This window comes from Quercus lobata, chromosome 2 (genome assembly GCF_001633185.2).
Source record: "Quercus lobata isolate SW786 chromosome 2, ValleyOak3.0 Primary Assembly, whole genome shotgun sequence".
NCBI classification, from domain to species: Eukaryota; Viridiplantae; Streptophyta; class Magnoliopsida; order Fagales; family Fagaceae; genus Quercus; species Quercus lobata.
The window spans coordinates 7,162,332-7,167,240 of record NC_044905.1 but is presented as its reverse complement, the minus strand read 5'-3'; positions in this window follow the sequence as shown (position 1 = coordinate 7,167,240).

Here is a 4,909-nt window from a genome sequence, read left to right as displayed (position 1 = left end):
AACAGAAACTAAGTTATGCCAGGTCCTCGGATCGCAAACTTAGTGAAAATTAACATCCTATCATACTGAATTGTTAAACAGAAACTAAGTTATGCCAGGTCCTCGGATCGTAAACTTAGTGGAAATTAACATCCTATCATACTGAATTGTTAAACAGAAACTAAGTTATGCCAGGTCCTCGGATCGCAAACTTAGTGGAAATTAACATCCTATCATTCATATTGAATTGTTAAACAGAAACTATGTTATGCCAGGTCCTTGGATCGCAAACTTAGTGGAAATTAACATCCTATCATTCATATTGAATTATTAAACAGAAACTATGTTATGTCAGGTCCTCGGATCGCAAACTTAGTGGAAATTAACATCCTATCATTCATGCTGTATTGTTAAACAGAAACTATGTTATGCCAAATCCTCAGACCACAAACTCGGTAGAAATTGACCTGCTAAGTTGTGTATTGAATTATTAAATGGTAAATAGAGTGGTGATGAGTTTTCTAAATCATAAACTTGGTGAAAGTAATGCCCTATGAACACTCATTAAGGAGTCAGAAAGAGAGAGCTTCGAATGCAAGATTGGCGTATAGTGGAAAGGGTGGTTGAAATGAACCCATACAAAATTACGACGACAAAGTAAGTAAGTGTGAAGGTAACTTGGAGCCATCAGAATGATAAGAAAGTAAGCGAAAAAGTCCTCTATTAAGTGTCTATTTAAAATTACAAAACAACTTTTACTTTTTTACTTTTAATTGGTAATGCCCCCAGTTGATTGAACTGTGGAGTCCAATTCTTGTTGAAAACCCTGTGAGACCGCCTCTGCCTTCGAAGCAGTGGTGGATTTGTTTGGGGAAGCTCCTGGAGGGGAATTACGAGGCAAAACCTCCTCGTTAGGGTTAATAGCTGGGGAAGGAGTATCAGCCTGGTATGGTTGAGGAGCTGAAGAGCGTATCGCTTCGGGGTAATATACGTTCTCTGGCTTACGTAGTTCAGATGAGGCTTCAACCCCAGCACGGTTAAGAGCCTCGCTCCAGGTTCTCGCGCAGAAGATGCGGCACACCTCCGGAACTTCGGCTCTTAAAGCCTTCTCAGTTTCGGCTATCCCAATTTCGTAGCCCCTCTGCTCGGCTTCATTCATTGCCTGTTCGGACTTGATTTTTGCTTTCTCGGCTTGTTCTTTGAGCTTTTCAGCTTTCTCCCTTAGCCTCTGAGTTTCTTCTAGATGCTTCTTAAGAACAAGAACTTGCTCCTGAGTCTTCTTCAGCTCGGCATTCGCCTCGCACAGAAGCTTGGCTTGTTCCTTGGCCTGCTTCTGGTAGCCTTCTGATGTCGATTCAGCACTCTTGCGAGCTTCTTCTTCGACCTGTAGTTTTGTCCTTGCATCGATTAAATCCTGTTCAGATTTGGATAAGGTCTGTACAGCCATTACCCTTCTTTTCCTTTCACCATCTAGCTGGTTTGAGCAAGCATTGAGCATCTCATCTAGCTTGAAAGTATTTTGGATGATCTGTAAAAAATTGGGAGGGGGGGTGAGTTAGCGTTATAGTTAATGAAAAGTGCACATTAGTAAGTAACAGTCACAGAATGAAACAGTGTAAAAGACAGCTTCTCACCATGCCCAAGTATCGTTTGTTATCAAGGATGAGTTGATTCTTCCTCACATTCTTTATCTCGGCCATATCCTTTGGGAGCAATAAGGCCTCCTCTATGGCCGAGGCTACATGACACCCAATGCCGCCGTTAAAGTCCCTTATAGAGGCATCGTCTCGCAGGGGCTCCCCACCGAGCATAGGAACTGGCAGCCACGCTTGTGAATCGGGATGTGGGGAATCGGATTTCTCTTGGCCCCGCGTAGCGGGATGCCTAGTTTTCTGCTACTTTGCAGCTCGTTGGACATCCTCCTCTCGAGTGGGATGAGATTTGCTCGCATCTGCCACCTTCTTACCCTTCTGTTCCCTGCGCTTTTCTTGCTCGGAAGCGCTGGGCGGCGCTGGTTGCGGGGATGATCGAGAAGGGTGGCGAGGAACTGGAGGAGGAGACCTGGCGGGGAGAGATGAAGCCTGGGATGGTATTGTTTGGGCAGGTGCAGACTTTCCCTGTTGACCTTCCATCAGCTCCATCAAGCTTTTCTGGGGTTTCCTTTGTACCCCCATCTCGTCAGGACTTTCCTCGGGGCTTGTGGGCTGATCAAAAATCTCGAAATCGTCCGTGGATTTAGATACTGTTACAACGGTTTCCTTGTCTTTTCCCCTTTTCCTTCTCCTATTGGTTCCCTTTTTCTTGAGGGAAGGTGAGGGTGAAGAAGGCCCCGCCGAGACGCTGGCCACGAAAAGAGGCTCTGTGAGAGGTGTGTATTTGGGAAGTGAAATACCCTCTGGAACGATAAACCCTTCGTAGGCAACACTGATACGGCGAAGCCGAGGATCGCGTGCCCTAATCACGCACTTCGGCGCCTGAAAGCCAAAAGAAAGGGAGGTATAGCCAAGAATTAAATGTGCTGCCCGTAGCTGACCATCAGCCTCGTTTACGTATATTTCAGCTTTCAATAACCTGTCTAGATTCGCTTTATTGACTAATCTGAGATTGGGCTTCGTATAGCGTCTATCTGCAAAAACCGTTGATTCTAAAGTTAAAATTGTAAGACACGAAGATAATAAGGGTAAGTAAAATGTGTTTGCGAGCTAAGTAGCAAAGGTCTATAACTTCGCACACACCTAGTGTTCCCTCTACGGTCGGGCAAGGTAGACCATCATGCCATTCCCCAGAAAAAATAAGGAAATCCTCTTTTAGGTTCTTATTTGAAGTAGGAAGGCACTGAATTAGCCTTACTTCAGGATATCTCGACTTGAGATAATAGTCCTAGTCAGCTAGGCGGTGAAGGTTGTACACCCAATTCACGTCGTGATGGGATAGCTTTAGATCCATTCTCTGATTCAGAGCGTCTACACTTCCCAGGATCCTAAACATATTGGGAGCACATTGGGTGGGGATAGCCTAAAGAAATTGAGGTAACCCCTAGTGATACTACCCATGGGGATGGTCATCCCGCCCTCAATAAAGGCGATTATAGGGATAACCACTTCCTCAGTTTGCCTAGCATCAACCCATTCCCCTTGGGCTGCATACCTCATCCCTACCGTTGGTGGGATCTTGTACTTAGAGCAGAAGTTTCTAATGCCCTCCTCGGAGTCAACGAGACACCGAAAGGGATTCCTCTGTTTCCCAATTTTTCTAAAAAACTTAGTAGAAAAGACTTTTTGGCTTTAAACAAAAAGGGTAAAAACTTCAAGAGGACTTACAGGTTCAAAGGAAGGACCTCGGACAACGTACGATTATTTGTAGTCGCCAGGAGGATAGCGAAGACTGGAAGAAGGCAGATCCAATGTATAAACTCTGGAACCACGTAATCATCAAGGGTAAGGTGCAGGTTTAATTAGGGAGCGCCTTTATAGTCATGTGAGGATTGTGAGCGGTGAAATTCCCGCTCACAAAACAAGAGAAGTCCCCTACCGTTTGATTTGGATCTCACCGTCGAACGTGGGAGACAAGGGAGTTGTTAGAATTTAATGCTGCCAAAATCGGGGTACTGAAGCGTCAGGGGCATGCCCCAAAACGCGCACAGGTGCAGGCTTATGACGTCAAAATCCATCTTTTCTCCCAAGGAGTCGAAAAGTAGGATTTTGAGGGGCTATTGTGGGGATCGTTCGATTGATGGGCCCATAGGGTTCAGAATTGGTTCGGGATTGTTGGGCCCGTGGCCCATCTGAGGCCGTAAACCCGTCCGAGGACACCATGCTCCTCGGCAGTATGCTTCCGAGGACGATCGCGTCCGAGGACGATCAGGACGTGGTCTCACTGCGATCAGATTTCAGAATTAGGTCACCACAAAGGATAGAGTAGCCGACTAAAGATGAAAGAGATAAGGCAAACAAATATCTGTAACTACAGCTGCCTCCGCATTAATGACCTCTCAACCAACTCTCTGGCCGCATTAATGTGGAGGTGATACTTGAACAGTAAGGAAGCAGCCTTACAGCTGCCCATAGGAAGTTCCAGGAGGTACCAGATGGGACAGAAAGAAATCCTCCGGACATAACCTACACGTGTGCGGTAAGGATAGAGCGCAAAGGGGAGTATATAAACTAAAAGAAGAACCTGAGGAGAGGGATCGGGACAGAAAAAGAAAAGAGAAGAACAGACATAAACTAGAAAGAAGAAAGTAAGAGAAGAGAGAGAGAATTGCACTAGTCACTCAAGAAAAACATTCATTATACCAACTTTAAACCTTGAACGTACTAGAGAGTAAATCTTTGGAGGAGATATCACAGTTAACCTAGTTCTTTACACCCACGTTCTACAAAATCATATTGTCTGGGCCTTTTACGTGCGAACCCAATACTGTTTAGGTTCGTCACAAAATCGTGTCCTTACAAAAGTTATTCATTTTGTGTTGTGAACTTGTAATGACATAAAAAGATATACTGGTCATAGAGTGTCACAATTATCATTTTTTATTTAAATGAGAGTTATCAATTTTTTTTTTTAAAAAAATCCTAAAAGGTGGCCACTTAGTCCTAAAAGGTAGTTAGTTATTGCATATTTATAACAAAATTTTTAAATGCTAAAGACTCTCACATTGTAAACTCAGAATTTTTTCTTATTCAAAATTTTAAAATGGTAGTTATTTAATCCTAAAAGATAGGCACTTAGTACACATCCATAACTTAGGATGCTTAAAAAAAAAAAAAAAAAAAAAAAAAAAAAAAAAAAAAAAAAAAAAAAACTAAGAAGGGCTGTCAACGTTAACATTACTTTAATTTTAAGAAAAAAATTTTAAAAAATGTTTTTTTATTTTTAAATGAGAGTTATCAATTAAAAAAAAAAAAAAAAATCCTAAAAGGCAGCCACT